We start from the raw sequence: 18,697 nt of genomic DNA on the forward strand, positions 1-18,697 counted from the left end.
AGCCACCACTTGTAGGTGAGTTGGTTTGTGCCTTGAGGTTTACTTCCTTGAGGTCATAGGTTTGACTCCCCTTCATAGTGGAGAGTGACTTTGTATCAGTTTCCCTTATTAGACTTGTGTGCCATGTACCTGCTCCACTAGGTCGGGGTATAGGTGTGGACTTTGCCTCAAAAATTTTAGTTGCCACTTGTAGGTGAGTTGGTTTGTGCCTTGAGGTTTACTTCCTTGAGGTCATAGGTTCGACTCCCCTTTGTAGTGGAGAATAGATTTGGCTAGTTTCCCTTATGGGACTTGTGTGCCATGTACCTGCTCGGTTGGCTTGGGGTTTAGGTGTGGACTTTGCCTCAAAAGTTTTAGCTACCACTTGTAGGTGAGTTGGTTTGTGCCTTGAGGTTTAATTTCTTGAGGTTGTAGTTTTGACTCCCCGTTGTAGTGGAGAATGGCTTTGAGCTAGTTTCCCTTATGATACTTGTGTGCCAAATACCTACTCTGCTAGCCTAGGGTATAGGTGTGGGCTTTACCTCAAAAGTTTCTTGCAAGCTGAAACATCTTATGGTCATAACCAAGATAGGGTGAACATGAATGCTAAGGTAAATAGGGGTCTTTGTGGCAATGATGATATGGAGGAGTGAATAGTGAAATGAATTTTGGATTTTTGTTTTTTTGTTTGATGACTTGTAAATTTGAGCATTAGATGTGATGGTATTTTGTTTTTGTAAACTGGAAGTTTATTCATGGGAGGTAGTTAATACTCCTTAATGTATTCATGATACATGTTTAATAGTGCTCATAAATGTAATTATGGAAACTATACCAATGTAATTAAAAAGGATGATGCTGGGTTTTCTTACTGAGTCTTTCCCAGTTAACCTATTTTGAATCAGATTTTTATATATAAATATTATAGTGGCTTGCCACTTTTGCCTAAAAAAAAAATGTTATTAAGACTACTTATGATTTCTCATGTTGTAATCTAGTGACCACAAAGTGCTACTGTAAATCTAAGAGTCAAGAACATAAGTTTCTTTCGCTTTGTCAAGAGTGTGAAATTCAAAGGTTGTATAATTTTTTTTGAATACCCGCTGTAAATTTTGGACCAGCTTGTTGTATTGTGCAAGTTGGGAAAACATTTTCTCACGAAGTGAGTGGTGACTTGAAGTTATATCACTATACCCATGCATTGTGAAGTTGAAGGTATTGTGAAGGATACAACAATTGGAAGACACACTTGAAGATCTTGGCAACAGTTGAAAAGACTATGTGAGATGTTATGCAAGAGTTAATAAATCGAGATAAGATTTGAATCTATTGTTATTTGCAGCACTAAAGAGGTTTGCAAGTGTCACATATTAAGGTATTTTTCACTTTCATGAGATTTCTTTACCATGAAAGTAAGTTCTACAAAAGTTTCTTTGTGAAGTGATGTTTTCAACACTAAATAGAAGTGTTGTTTGATACATCTCCACATGTTTTATAAAAGATAGATTCAACAAATGTGTTTACATGTTGGAGTATTTTAGAGATTGAATTGGTAAAAGATTTTTTAGATCTATTGCAAGTTATAAATTCTAAAAGTTATTTTGGTGAGTGAGTCGTAAGCTTACAAACAATGTCAATTTCTTTTCACCTAGTATGTAGTCCATTGTTAAATATTGTAGATCTATTTTTGCCAAGAGTTACTTGCCATTACTTTTTGATGGAATTCATGGTTGCCCAAACACCATGCTATATGATCTTAGAAAGCATTTTACTAAGTTTAGTGGGAGCCATTTGGATTTAGCTAGTCATCATGATAAGATGTTTAGTGATTTGATTGGTGATTTTGAGGTTGCTCATGAAGATGTGCATATGAAGTTGTTTGTTCAAACCTTGGAAGGTGATACTAGAGATTGGTTTTCCTTTCTACCAACATGTTCTATTTCATCTTGGGGTGAGTTATATTCAAACTTTATGGAGAAATTCGGGGAAAGAATAAGCATCTCTGATTCTTTTGAGAAGTTCTTGAAGATTCAAATTAGAAATGACAAACTTATTCTTGAATTTAACATCAGATTTGCAAGATCCTTAAATGAGATTTCTAAAAAATGTAGTTGGGATGATCAAGTGTGTTTAGTAGTTTATATTGATGCATTTGATGAAAAAATGAACTATCTCATGAGGGATAAAGAACCCAAGACTTTGTATCAGGAATTCATGACATCAATAGAGATTGAAAACAATATAAAATATGGACTAGCTGGGAGTCATTTCTCTAGAAATTTTTGTTGGCAAGATGAAGCTAAAAAGAGAAAGTAACGTCATGTAGAGTATTCAAATTTTAATTAGCATATAGATACCCCCATTGTTGTAAACAATCTTGTTGAAATTTAAGAATTAAAGACATGTGAAGATGAATTCTCTTTGTTTTAAGAAGAGCTGATACTGTTCTTGCTAAAAAAAATGCATATGTTTGTAGCATTACAAAAATAGATGATAAAGATGATTCACTTGATAAGTTATATGTGCAAGAAATAATTTCAGTTACTACTTCTCCTATTGATGATTTGCCTTGCGTTGAGAATGTTACTAGTCCTGAAGTTGAAGGACATATATCATAGTATAAGGATGAAAAGGCTGAAAGTTATGTTTCAAGTGATGAAAACAAGGTTACTGATCCAATATTTTATGAAGGAGTATCATGTGAAGAAGATGATGAAAGTAGTTACTCAATTCAAGGTGAGGACACTGATAATGCATACTCATCTTTGTATGAGTCTAATGCATATTGGGAATAAGAGAGAAATGATCAAAGTGAATACTCCTATGCAAGTAGAGGTATGAGTTCTTCTTCTAAAACTAAAAATGAAGTTTCATCTTTGTAGTGTACCAATCAGCTGGAGGTTGAAAACTTTGAAGAGGAGATGTTTACACAATATGAGGATAAGGAGATCATTTACAAGGACGGATTACCTAGTTGTGTAGAAGAATTCCATGAGGCTACATGTAGTTGTGATCATCAATATACAAGTGATTCTAAGCTTGATATGTCATAACCTATTGATAAGTTAAGAGATGATTGGTGGTCAAGCCATATGAATCATTTTCAAGAAGACAATGCAAGTAACTTTTATTTATATTCCACATGCTTAATTGAGAAAGTGGATGGTCTATCTTCATGTAATGATTCTAATTTTTCTTCTTCATGTGATGAAAGTGTTCATGACAATGATGTTGGAAATGGTTTCAAGGTCTTCATTATTCTACTATATGATGAAGAATTTGATGTTGATTAACACATCACTTGTTACAATGCTTACAAGGGAGCTTTGTATGGAATTATTAACCGACTTTTTGAAGACCATGTGGAATCTTTAGATTTTGTTAATACTGATCTTGATGATGATACATTGTCTTATTGCTATAAGAGACCAGATTGTTATTTTTTAGGTGTGAGAGTGATTGTGATGATGATGTTGCATCTTATGATGTTGATAATGAGGTGTTATATGAAGTTGTTATTGAAGATCAACCTACACCTTGCAAGGAATTTTATGATGAATGCTCTAATATGATGGCTAATCTATTTATTGATTAAAAAGAATCATTGGAGAACTATATATTAGTTTTATAAATTTAAATGGATGACATTTATGTGTAGAAATATGATTGCTCATTTGAGTACCAACCGATTATACATGAAGATACACAATTTCAAGGTATGTGTGATCATTTTACCCAAGCTGAACATGAAAATTTTATATTCAAGGTCGATAGCATGCATTAGTCATATGTATATGAAGATTTTTAGTTTGATTCTAGTTTATATGAGCATGCTGATTTACTTTCTCATAGGTAGCATGACATTGAAGTGAATTCTGATTGGTATATGCACTATGAGAGTGATGAGAGAAATTTTGTTTTGCCAAGAGAGCTAATGAAGAATATTGATTTTTTTGGTGAAACTGATGGGAATAATTTTTCCATCTTACCTCATAAAAATGGAGATGAAAATTAGGTGTATAACAGAGGTAAGAAGTTTTCTTGAAGTTCGGTGGCGCAGGGCCATCATTTGTATAGGTTAGGAGTAGTTATCTTGCTTTCAATAAAGATGTTTGAGAGAAATTTTTGGAGTGGTCTACTTCTTCCAAATATTTAAATACTTGCCATGCCTACAAGGGACATGCATTCCTAGATATAGCCACTATTGGGACTCAAAATTGAAACCTTGATTTTGAGTACCATTCTAAAAATTGAGCCCTATAAGCACTTTTAATGCATGTGTACTTGACTATCATTTTGAGGCCTATGAAGTGTTTCATGTTTCTAACACTTTGAATTTATATATGCATACATCCAATGATGATAAATTTCCATTCCAAATCATTCTATGAAATTTCATTTTGAGCATTCCTTAAATTTGCATTTTTGCCTAAGCATCAAACAGTGATAGGAAGCTTAGTTTGCAATTGAATATCTTGCACCCCGTTAAGTTTTATGATTCACCACTTTGGGAGTGTTTAGTATGCATATCAAAGAACTTGTGTTTATGATTTCAAGTCATTTCAATATTTTTTGACTAGGTTTTGAATCCCTCAAAGTTGGTTGTTTACTATTGTCATGCTGATGCATTTTTTTCAGAATTATGAGAAGCCCTATTTGACTAGTTATAACTTTGACCCAGTTGACTCAATTGAGAAAATTCCTTTTGAATTGTATTCTAAGGGTTAGAGACATGCTATGTTCTAGATTTGAGCCTATGAAGAATTCATTTGACTAGATTTCAAATGTAATTCCAAATGCAATTTATAAAGTTTCATTGGTGTCTAAAAGTGTAGATTGATTGGTAGTCGTGTTTAGGATGTCATAACTTTGAATCCATGATAGATGAAACCAAATGGATTGTACCACTATGTTATACTCTAAAAATTCTATAAGTATGCCAATTTTGAAATCTTGATGAATCCATCTACACTTTCCCAGGTACATTCTGTTTGTGAAAATCAATTTTTTGCTAGTGTTCCCAGTTCTGCCATTATGAGTACCTAATTTTGACAACTTTTCAAATTTTCCCAGTTATTCATCATGAGCCCAAATACAAAATTTATAATCTCTTCATGATTTTAAACTTATGCCTAGTTTTAAATCCATCAAGTGTCTGTTTGACTTGTCTCTAATGCCAAAACCAAATGCATTTTATTGTTTTCTAACATATTTGTATGTAGGCAATTTTAAATAAGCAACTTTGATAGTCAATATCTTTTGACCTAGATGCCGTCATTAGATGGAATCTATTAGGGTGAAAGAATTTGAGCTAGAGAACATGTATGTCAATCTTAGGGCCCAATTATTTGTTTTAGTTAGCTTTTAAAGCCAATCTTAGGGGCTTCTAGGCATAGTTTGCAAAAATAAGATGAGATGAGTTTTAAATGGTGATTTAGTGGTCAAATTTGGATTTGAATTAGTGCTAGATGAATTAATTGGATTAGTTGAAGGGTCAGGTGTTTGAGTTCAATTCTTTTTAACCAAACCCACTCTAGAGCCCAACTAATTCTGTTAGATTGATAAGGCATATTGGGGATTAAAAAGTTTCCATGAGAGGGTTATAATGGTTGTCATCATTATGAGTTTGAGTGGAACATGTGTCTCTCAATATAAAATCATTGTCTTGGGCATACACATGTGAGTAGACTCAAAGTTGAACATATTAGTGAGGGTAAGACATTCATGTTTGTTGGGTTTTTCTATCTGACACTTTCTCTCATAAATGATGTTAAGATCTTTTCACTTGCAAATGTGGATTTGAAACTTGGAGTGAAGTGTTGTTACCCTTTTCATAATTTCATATTAAGTTCCTTTTCTTTCAAATTCAAATCTCTATGCATTATTAGGAGTAGTTGTGTTACCCTCTAGGTACATGAAGAATTACATTGCCCAGATGGCTCTAAGTAAATCATATCACTATGTCTTTGAGATATTATTGCATTCCTATGAGGGTAGCTATTGCTAGGACTTCTGACCAAAATCCTCTATTTTCTGACTTTTGATAGTATATGTACCTTTGCAAAGCTAGATTAATAGGGGTGACCATGTAGGATGTTGGCAACAACAAACAACTCTGTAGTTTTCAAGAGCTTATCATGGTGCTCTGTGATTTTATATTCACACTTCTAAAGGTTTATAATTATCCCCCATACAAAATCCCAATTAAGTACCACTTTCTACCTTTTCAAGGCATACCGTACAAATATTTCCCATGATCGATGGAATGATACATAAAGTGCAACTCTCCTAAATTCTGGAAAGGCTTCGTAGAGGCATCTTGCTACATTATACCACTTAGCAATGATATTCAAGATTCCAACATATTAGGAGTAAGATGCAAGGGGAGAAGCAAGATGCACAACTTCAAATTACCTCAAATTTCACCATATTGCCACTATGACTATTGTGAAATTACCTTTCTAGATGATAAAGATGCAACAAGATGCTCTATGAGTGCATAAAAACAAAGGGCATTCCTAAGTTTGAATCTAAGTGATAAAGCTTCTAATATGTTTAGCAGAAGACAAAGTACATAGGTTGAATGCATGCATGGAAAATTTTAGTTCCATTCATAGCTACAAGGATTTGAAAGATACTGTCATAGGGATGCATTCTCAAATGTTGAGGCATGTTCTTATCTTCCTCTTTATAAAGTAATGAGTTTTGAAAGGTCATTGGTAATCATTTTATAAAACAAGACGATGGTTTATATCCCACATTGGTCTTATAAGTGGTTTTTATTGTGTTTAAATACAAAAGTGGTTATATCCATAGCAAGCCCTTTTGGGCAGATCATGCTCATGTGACGGACCCATGTGGCCATGGACAATTGGAGGTGATGTCATGTTAAATTTTTGTAGAAAACATAGGTAATAGTGATGATGTTAGTGACAACAGATTAGACCAACTAGAATTGGACAAGAGGTGCCTAGGTGGACCTATAGTAGAATGAAATGTGGCATAGATTTTGAAGAAGTGTGATGCAAGAGGTTCCAAGATTGATGCACAAGATTGAAACATGTGGTGAAATCAATATTCATTGCTTTCCTACATTATGAAGATGCATGATCGTTAACCAAAGTAGGAAAACAACAAGGTGCCATGTGTCATCGGTGGTGATGTGCAGGAGCAATGTACAAGATCATGACATGTGGTAGAATAAATGACTGTCACCCTTCCTCAATTTCAAGATGTAAGGAAGTTAATTGAAGTGGGAAAGCAACATGTGTATATGTTGTAATGGGCCTAGGTGGTGGTGTGATAGTTTTGACCAATCAGGTGATGCCATGTGGTAGTGATGTGGCGGGGTGCCCAACAAGATGATGACATGGAAAGGTGGCCATACATGGGAGATCCAATTAGAGGTTACCACATGTCACTGAGGTGGCAATGATAGATCAAAGGATGGACCAATCACATGGTGACATGCGTGAAGCCCTATCAAATAGGTTTGACCCAAATGCAAGTTTAGAGGGAAAATTCTCAGTTCAATTTTTTTTTTAAAATTATTATTTTCTCTTTGAATCAACATATATGGTCATTTTAGATAAGAAACTATTATATTATAAAGTTTTGATTACAGGGAAGGATTAACTTTTTGTAAAAATGTAGTCCTGTCATGCATTTAGGAACTTGATTTTCAAATGGATATTTTTGACATTTCCTAAAAGAAAACATATGACTATCATATATCAATGAAAAGGTCTTGGAACAAATTTTTTAGATTTATAGTTTATTTTTTGCAAGAAAAATTTCTGTGAGATATTCAAGGTTTTGTCCAAGTTGCTTATTTTTTGACTATATTTTGGTATGGCGGTTCAATCTTGATTTTTGGTGAAATGGTGATCTGGGTGTTCACCAAAGTTAGTGGAGAAGCAGTTGGTGATGTATTTTCACCTCCAAATCTTTCTAGTAGAGGATTTATCAGCATTTTAGATGCATATATGATGTTTTTATTAGAATGATGGATTCTCATCAATTGGAGAAGATATTTTGAGTTTGTTGAAGCTTAATGATGAGATGCCATTTAGATTTTAGTTGTAGAGAGAAGAGAGAGTTTTTGTACCAGGGGATAGAGATTCAAGTGGACATGTGTCATATCTAGATTAGATTCAAGATTTCTTTCCTTTCCTATATCTTTCTTCCTTCTTTCTTCCTCTAAGGTTGGTTCCTATTCTTGGATAAATTTTTCCCACTGCTGTGATACCACAAAGTTGGTTCTAGTCTTTTGCAAGGTTTCCAGAGCCATGATTCCACCATTCTTCAACATTCTCTCTTGTATGAACAACAATACTAAAGCTAATATGGACAATTTTGATCTATTTAGTAGTTTTATGGGTTATTTACATGCATCTTCAATGTATAGTTTCAAAGAAATGAATACAAGGAACATCAAACTTCTTAGTTTCATTCTAATTCTCATCACCTATCTTTGTAATCTATAATATTTTAAGGTTTAGGAACAAATAACTTAAACCCATTTACAACTCCTTAAAGTTGTATGTGTCAATATGTTTTTCTATTGGAACAAATAGCCAAGTAAATGTTTGATATATTTGATAGGGTTGCAGGTTTCATGAGAAGGACACTTCATAAGTATGAGAGTTTTTATTAACACTGATGTCTAATTAACAAGGTGATAGGATAGATTTGATATCTTGATGTATGGGATATGTCACTAGTATCATGGATGTATGTGTGTGATTTGTCAAATTGCCCAAGAGATAAGGCACTGATCAACTAAAGGATCAACATCTTCTTGCTTTTTCATATTTGGATTTTTTTGAAATCAAACTTTAATCAATTGTCCATTTCCCTTTCCATTTAAGAGCTAAAATGATGCCCTTACTCAACTTTTGGATTTCATAGGTTTTTGCAATTTTCAACTGCTTTCCTTTGTTATTGCATAAGTATAGGAAAAATAAGGGTTTTATCTTCTTTAGAAGATTCAAATTATATGCTTTTGGAACTAATACCATATGAACAAATCTAAGGTTCACCTACCTAGGTTTTGTAGAGCTTGAAGAAGAAGGAGTATAGCCTTATAGTTGGCCCTAGTGTCCGAATAGGTATGTTGAAGATGAGAATTAGCTACCCCTAGATGTATTTGTTTCTATCATTGGGTTATTCAAAAGCTATTAATTTAGGAGCCAATAGACCGTTGTAGGTGTCCACATATTGATTTCTTCTTGTATGTTCCACTTCAACCCACTTAGATACCTAGCTACCTTAAGAGGCTCTTATTATTTGATCATTGATCTCAAACACAACCTATGGAATTCTTCAATATATGTTGCCACATCCATTTCTTTTTGTTTTATTCTTTTCCTTTGCTTGTGCAATTGAATTTCATAATCTTTAGGTAGGTATTGTTCCTTTATCTTAGTCACCATGGCTTTCTAATCTATAATGGGTTTCTTTCCCATATTCTCCCTCTCTTCTTAGACATACTTCCACCATGTTAGTGCTGATCCCCTTAGCCTAGACTTGGCTACCTTAACCTTTTGTGCTTTAGTAACACCTTCACACTCAAAGTGATTTTCTATCCCCTCAATCCATTCCATCACAAGTTCAGTGACCATCTTTCTACTAAAAAAAGGGATTCCTTCTAGGGATTTTATAACCAATGCCTTCATGACTTTTAGGAATGTCTCATCATTCAATGGGAGGTCTATTTTAGGAATGATGTCTTCCTCATCAACCTTTCCCTTACCCTTATCACTAGTTTCTCCTTCTTGTTCTATCTTCTTAGTTGCCTCAATAACTTCCTCCAATTTTGTCTTCATCTTCTCTAGTGCTTCCTCTAGGAGTCTATTCCTCTCCTTTTTCTCCTTCATCTCCTTGGTAATTTTTTTCATTTGTCACCTCTCTACCTTCCCTACTTACACTTTAGTATATAAAGACATGCCACTAGCCCCAAATATTTGGTGGCTTTGATAAAAATCTGATGTAAATTGGATAGCTTCTAGCCCTCTCTTCCCTAATGACTCACCTAGGCTTCTCTTCTAGCCTACTAGGATTCCCCTTGGTCACCCTAACCTCAAGAGGATTTCTATCTTATTCTTCAAACTTCCCTATCTAGCTACACCAATGTTCTTACAACTTTTGTGCACCATAGGGACATTCCATCTTGCTCACTAAACTCCCAAATTCAACAAACTTAGTTACTCTACCTTAAAATTGGAGTGAGGGATTCATCTTTAGGGATTTTGGAATTCCCATAACCTCCTAGAATCAAACTTCATAGGTTTCCCTATCGATCCCTTGAAACTTGACAAAATTGTCTTAATTAGGCCTAGTTGAATTAGGTGTCCAAACTTAGTTTTTTTGATTTAATTCCAAATTTGTGGAAATTTTTTTACCAATGTGAATACTCTTTTGGAATTACTTCAAGATTTTTTTGGTCTCAAGTTCTTAACTTGTCCATAAACCCATTTGCTTCTTTTATGCCTAAAAATAAGGGTTTCAAACATTTCATATCAAAACTGACTAGGGTCTAATGAAATGCATAGCCAAACTTGTCTTGGAAGATCCTTGCATATAAACCTTTCTCACACATCCCTCCTCCTCCTCCAACTCTTAGATTGAACTTTTTGACACATTCAATCCATCAAAATTAACTTGCTAGCATTGTGATTGCCTAGTGCTAGCATTGAAAGCTTGCCTAGGGCATCACTTGAAAAATAGAAACTAGTTTTTATAGACTCCTTTGCTATATACACTATATAGAGACTCCACTTCCATATCCCTTCTGTAAATGATTATTCCATAATGAGAGTTCATGGGGGAGCCATTTTCCACAAAATGTCAAGACAAGAACAATAGACTACAACAAAAGATTTTTGAACTACAATGAAATGAACTCCTATAAACTTACAATATAAAACATAATGCACTATAAGAACATGAAATTCAAGGATCCAACACAAACAAGATCCCTTCAATCCATTAAGGTATTCATGCAATAAAAAAGACAAAAGCTGTTAAGTTTGGAATAACAAAATCATGGTTTTCAATTTTTAGGTCAACTTATTACAACTTCCAACCCTTGGAATGGGCCTCCTTCATGGTTTTAAAGGTTTTACAAGAGGTTTTAGATAGTTAGTATAACAATCAACTCTGTCCTTGCACTATACAAATTTCTTGTCAAATCTTGTCATGCAACTTTTCAAAAGTGCTGTCAACATTTTGTAACTCCTAGAAACTATTGCATACAACCCTTGAAAACATCCAATTAGGAATATTATTGTCTATTTATGATTTATAAGCCTAATTTGGTCTTGAGAACTTCAACTTACCTAATTTGGACCAATTTTTCCTAGTTGACAACTTTTGCAACAATTGACATCTTTTTGACAATTTTCCCAACTTTGCATCAAATGACAATGAATGACCTCCAAACTATGCAAAAAGATGTAAAAAAACCATAGGAGACAAATTGTGATGAAAACCATACTTTCCCTAGGTTTCTAGGGTATAAGAATCATAACCCTAAACTTGCTTCCTAAAACCCTAAACTCAAGGTAAGCAAAAACATCTAGAATGGATTGAGCCTAGTCAAATCCATATAGGATAAAATACACATAAACTTCTAAGGTCCAAAAACACCAAAATAACTTGGCTAAGGTCAGTACAAGACAAAAAAAAAAGAGGAAATAGGACTAGGAGTTAGCATAGGTTCTCCTAGACCACTGGCCAAGTTTTTTCTCTAAATCTTCAATCATTTTCTTCCTTTTTTCGGTCTATCTTTTGAACCTTGGTCTGCATCATCATTTTTAACTTAGTAGTCTCATATGTGCCAAATGGCTTGACATTCCTTTCAATTTCCTTTGATAACAAAGGTTTCACTACTACAAACATCTCATCAACATTCACTTTGTATTGGATAGGCCTTAACCATGCAAGCCTCTGTATAACAACTTGAGAATAGGTATAGTAATTGTTCACCATAAAAAAATGTGATCATAGTACTGATCCAAAACTAACTTTAGGATTATAATCCTATTATTCACCTTCCTCTTGAACTCATCAAAATAACCATCCATTATTTTTTCAAAATTCTCACTCAATTTCTCAATGTAACCATTAATCTACTCAGTTACAAGCCTGGTTTTGTCCCATACTACTTCACCAATGGTGGGAAATGAATTTTTTACATAAAAGAATATTAAAAAAAAAAGTGAGCCAAACTTACATGAGGCATTCTTACTTTCCTTATGGCTCCTAAATTATCTGCTAGTTGAATTAATTGCAACTTGGCTAGACCATAGTTGTGGTCCTTCTTGACAATTTGTAGCCTAAATCAATAGCTACATAGGGTACACTATTTAGTTAGCTTGACTAGTAGAACTTATGAAAAATCACCCTGACTATAAACTCTATGACAAGATCATCAATGCTATCAATTGACATCCCTCAGCCATTCCATTTAGCCTTGGTCTATTTGTCTATCTCATTCCTGGCTAAACATTGAATGGTTTTGACTTGATCCAAGGTAGGACAATTAGTGACTCATTAGATGATCAAATTTCTTATGCTCAATGGCCCATTTTCCAGCCATAACTTCATAGCATGAATTTGACACAAATCTTTTGGGAGAACTAGGGCAAGAGTAAGCCTTTTTTGGCAACTTCCTCGTGCTATTCCGTCAAGACTCCATTTTCACACAATTTTTGATAGGCATTCATCAACTCAAAATCTCCAATCTCTCCTATCTTGCACATATGGTAGGAACAAACATCATGTACCATGATAAAATATAGAGGGATAGATGAAAAAACACCAGATCCTATTGGAAATGTATGGTGGGCTAGGTGACTAAGAGGGGAGGTAAATTAGGAACCAATACAACTTTAATTTCAATTCACCAATTAATCCTGTTTAAGCTAATCTGATCTAATTGCATGCATTAAAGACTAAAAGCAATAAAACATTCATAACAATTGATACAATATTTGGTAACCCAAAGACCTTCCAAATAGAAAGTAAAACTAGGGTGGGGATGATAGCCACAAGCTTTAGTACTGCAGTATAAAGTTGGTTTGTTAAGGCTTACAAATGATTACTTTTGGTGATCTGTCTTGTTAGGAGCAATAAGGACTGTTAGGTCCACCTTGTTAGAGATTTATAGAATAAAATGAAGTATGTAATCATTTAGGAGATTTAGCATAAGATTGTTAAGTCCACATTGTTAGAGGATTTGACTAATGCACCTGTTAGGATGAACTAGTAGTTGATCTCTGCTCTGCAACTCAGTTTGCTGATTGAGATTTCTTTGATTTAGAAATGATCACCTTACTGTGATAGATGAGACTTTTCTTTTCCTTATACTTCTTGTATCGTTCACTCTTTAGTTCGAATTCACACTTGTTACACATAAATTATCTCATTTGGATATGATAAGATATCTTACATATATACCAATCCAAATAATTACCTTTTGAGGTTGGCTAAAATACCTAATTCAACAATCTTCACTAAGTTAGCACAATGTTGAAACTCAAGTTTTGAAGACTACTTGGGTGATATTCTAACACTTGATAACATATTCAACTCAAAAATCTCTAACACTCAATTGACACTGGTGCTCAGTCCACATTGATCACTTAAGACTAGGCATGAACTTGGTTAGCACTGATGACTTGACAAACACAAGAGAACTCGATGAACACTGAAGGGCTTAGTTGACACTGTAGCTTGGTCAACACTACCTTCCTTTTGCCTAGTCAACATAGCTACCTTGGTAGACACTATTAGCTCAAATTACACTACATTCTACTTGTGAAGCTTAGTAGACTCTGTAAAGCTCAACTTGCATTATTTTTTGGTTGTGAAGCTTGGTAGCAAAGTAACCAACCAAATGATTAAGTGTTTAGGCACTAATTGACAAACGATTTTACCACAAGGTCAAAAATCTCCCCCTTTGGCCTTAGTGACAAAAACACTTATCATACCAAAATTCTAAATACTTCAAAAAAATATAATTCAAAACTCCCCCTATCAATGTGCTTGAGTTTGTAACTCAGTTTTGACTATTGTGTTGATACTCAATTGAAATTGACTTTGTTTTTTCTTTTTCAATTTTTTTTTTGTAGCTTTTTTGTACATATATTTCCCCCTTTATAGATATATTCCTCATTCATATTCTCCCTTGTATATATATTTCTTCCCTTTTGTATGATATAACTATTTCCCCCATTTTTTGACACAAATTCAAAAAATGCATATTTTACAAGGTAACATCAAAATGTGAAAGGAAATCACTATGTGCCTTCAAAATTATGGACATTGTTTTGTCCCAATTATCTCACAAAACTTTGGAAGTATGAAAATCTTTCTGATCTTCAGTTGATATCTCCATCATATGATCAACAATAGAAAAGTTGTTGTCATGGATTAATGTCTTTGCATGAACAATATGTTTCTACATTATATCCATGTTTGGAACTATCATAGTCTAAATATCTGCCAATGTAGCCCAGATTCTAGATTTTTCTATCAACAATATTACCTACAAGTTTGTTAGATACCTGATCTTGATGAAATATGTAGAGCTAGTGCTTGGGTCAAGTGACAATTGATGTGCACTTCCCTTCAGATTAGTATCTATCTTAGACAACTTGTCCTTTATTTACTTAGTGCAATATCACTTAACTTTACAAATAAGGAAACAACATTATTTAAAATAACTTTCAATAGTAATAAGAATAGTGGAAAATTCCACTTGATCAATGGTAATATTTTGTGCCACTTTCTCCAAAACTTTGTTATCAAACTTTATTTTTGCCCTTTGCAGTAGTTTTTCTTGGTCAATTAGATCTTCATTGAACTTATGAACTATGTCAACAAGTTGGTCCAATATAGGTTTATTTTCATCAATTTAAATACTAAGTGCATCAATAAATTTACCTTTTATGTCTTCTAGCACTTGATTCCTCTTCTTCCTTTCTACTCTTAGCTTATGCTATTTTCCCCTTTTCTTCCAAAGCTCTCCAAGGTTGTCCATCTCTTCAGGAGTGAGATTAGAGGTATCCCAATTCAAATTACCTATATCCTCATCTAGGTCAATTTTATCAATGGAGGCTTCTACCTCTTTACTCTTTTCCTTTGGACTAAGGGACGGTATAATTTCCTTTCCTTTACTCAAATACTCAGTGATTGTTTAAGGCTTAACCTCAAGTGTCATTTCACTTACTATTGAAACACTAGTAGTAGAAATAACATTACTAATTTGAGAAACATCAACAGTAGTAGGAGTATTTACAATACCTTGCTGTGACTCAGTCATGATTGGAGCTATGAAAAGTGGAGCCTACTACTTGGTATATGAAGTAATGGTGACAATACTCATCATTATACTTGGTAATATAGCTCCAACAACCAATTGAGTGCTAGATTGAATAATGTTTCGCTTAATTTTCTGTGACTGAGTTGCAGTCTCCACTGAGATTGATGTAAGTATTGCTTAGCTTAGAGAATTAGGGAGGGAGGCCATTACCTCTACTAAAATATTCTTAGGATCAAAATCTTGAATATATTGAATCTTAGGTAGGTCTTCACTGACTATTTGATCATCATGTTCCTCTTCATCATCATCAATATTATCAACTTTCACAACTTCCTTAGTGGGCTCTATGTCATGCAATCCATAAATTTTCTTCCATTTATTTGTATTGGATTATACAATAGATTTAACCTCATTAGAGAGAATTAGGAATGCATTGAACTTAGGAGTAAGATTTTGTTCATGCTTTGTCAATGCTTCCTTCACTTCCTTATCTGATAGTTCTGGTATTACCTTCCTTAAGGTTTGGCCCCTGATATCCTTGGAAAAATTTATTACATTTTCTCAATGAGGTGCAACTTCCTTAAGTATAATATCTATAACTTTATTAGTTAATTCACTAGGAGAGTATTTCCATTTAGCTACATTTTCCACTAAGGCTTCTTCTATCTATTTTTCTCTTCCTTGCTTCTTGTTTCATACTTAAGAGACTTGAAATATCTCATATCTCCTCCTTCTGTAAGTCTTTTCAATCTTTCTTCAAAAGTTGGGGTAGAATTTTTGAAATATATTTGTTGTTATTTGTTATCTTCATCTTCATCCCAAAGTTTGAGCTTCTTCCTTGACTTTGTGGGTCGTCTAGTGAAGAATGAAGAAGAGGACCTTGTAGCTCTTTTTGTTATGGTTACTTTCCCTTTTTTCTTTGTAGATTCCTGTGCTATTTCTTCCTCTTCTTCTTCATGTTCCTCTACTCCTCCTCCTCCTTCTTCAATGTCATCTCCCTTTCCTTCTATGAGTAGAAGAGGGGAACCTGATTTTACATTTTCCTTCTGAATCTTTTCAACCTTCTTCCTTCCTCTCCTTAGGGCTTGAGGAATCTTGATTTCAATTTAAATCTTGATTTTTTCCTCTTCATATGTTTTAAAATATGGTGCTTTAAGGTCTACAAGCTTATTGACAAGAGCCTCTATGATATCCTTATTATCATCAATGTTTACCTTATAACCAAGAGGTCTTACCCATGCAACTCTAGGTCTAACTTCTTGTATATGTACCTTATCACAATCCACAATGAAACATATGTCTTGTTCATAATCATCCACTAGTTGCTTAGGTATTTTAAACCTACTCTACATCCTTTCCTTAAAAGTCTCAAAATATGCATCCATGATGCCCTCAAAATTATCTCCCATTTCAACTATGAAATCATTGATCTGATATAATATAGGTCTGTCTTGCTTCCATACTAAAATATCTTTTGAAGGGAAAAACTTTTGAACATCAAAGATTAAACATATAAGAAGTGATACAAACTTACATGGATTAGTCTTAGATTCTTTGATGCTCTCCATGTTCTTTCTTAATATGCTCATCTATAACTCAACGAGGTCAAAGGATAGATTGTTCTTGACCACCTTGAATGCTAAGTCCAGAGCTTCACATAGGAAATTGTTCACTCATTTGGAACTATATATCTTGTGAGAAATCACATATATTCCAAACTTGATCTCCATGTCTATAACACAATTAAGATTCATTCCTCTTCTATCCCACATGGTAAAAGTCTTCTTCACTAGCTCAACTAGATGTAGGATTTTTATTGTTTTAGGTCTATCTAGCATGACAAACCTGGTAACCCTATGAATCATTTTTTTTGTGATTTTGATGGGTTGGTTGAGCTAGAATTTCATGTCATGAATAGGATGTTGGATAAACCTAATCCACTTGATTTGAAAATCCCCCAACATATGCAAAATGTGGGTTAAACACTTTTCTTCCAAGTGTTTATGCTCAAGTTTTAGGTTTCCATCCATGTAAAGTGCTTCATACACTTGATTCATCTCTAAAGTTCCCAATTTTTTAATCAAATAATAATAAAAAGATCTAATGTCATGTGCCAAGAGTATGTTCAATGGATTTTGTGAATGTATACCAATTGGGTCCAATTTTTTTGTGATCACTGGACAAATTTTGAAATTATAGGCGCAACATTCTTATTAGCATCTTGAAACCCTTCTTAACCTTGTTTCTAGATGAAGATTTCATATTTCTTAGTGATGGAGGAATAAACTCTGACAAATTTGTAATGAATCATTCAAGGGGTCTAGAATGCTCTACTCTATTCTCTCTCAAATTCATAGTAAAGAATAAAACCTTTTCATTCTTCCTTGTAACCAAAAATTTGCCTTCAGGTCTCCATAAAATGCATTGTATGCATGACAACTTAGTGAAAACCTATTAAAATTGATAGACATGAGATTCTCACCTAAGTCTTCAACTTGGTAGATACCTTTGATCTTAAAATTAGTAAGCATAAGCTTGGTTATGTCTCAAACTAGGTATAAGACATCTACCTCCAAGGTTAGTTAGGTCAACAACCTCACTTTTCTTGGTAAGGTCATGAACTTGATGATCCCAATGCATCAAAATGATGATTTGTTAGATCTTGTTGCTTGTAGACTAGAACTAATATAAGATGTTTCTTCAAAATCATAGTTTCAGTGATCTCCATGGCTAATCAGTTTGAAATGGTTGAATCACCTAACTCATTGACTTGGATGTCAACATTTTTAGAACTTTGACTAGCATTCTTTGGAGATTTATTTATCCATTGGTACCTCATTTGACTTCTATTATTATCAACCTTTTCTTTCTTTTCATCTTCAACTATAGTTTGGTTCATACAGTTTCTAGTTAAATGTCCAAGTTTTGTGCATACAAAAAATCTCTTTGTAGGGTCTCTCTTCCTAGTGTGATTTCTTATGAAATTTGCTCCAATATGTCCATACTCACCACATAAGTGACATCTACACCATGTTCTACAATCCCAACCAAGATAGCTTTGACAATCTATTCTACTGGATTTCAATTCTTCATCTTGTATTCTGAAGATTTGTGCCCTTTTTTGTTGCAATTGAAACATTTTCCTTCAAACTGGGTTTTCTCTATGCATTCACTTGCTCTATGACCTTGCTTATTACAACTATAACATTTTCTACCAAATTTTGATTTATCATTTCCCCAACCCTTGTTTGATTGATGCCCTATCTTTCCATAATGATTACAAGTAGGTCTTTTTTTCTTTTGTGCTCCTTGTTGAGATGGTTCACCTTTATCTGTATATCCTAATCCTTCTTTGCCTTTGCGAATGAACTAAGTTTTCTCATTTAGTTG

This window comes from Cupressus sempervirens, chromosome 2, assembly GCF_028749045.1.
Source record: "Cupressus sempervirens isolate cs-2001-9-10 chromosome 2, ASM2874904v1, whole genome shotgun sequence".
Taxonomy (NCBI): Eukaryota; Viridiplantae; Streptophyta; class Pinopsida; order Cupressales; family Cupressaceae; genus Cupressus; species Cupressus sempervirens.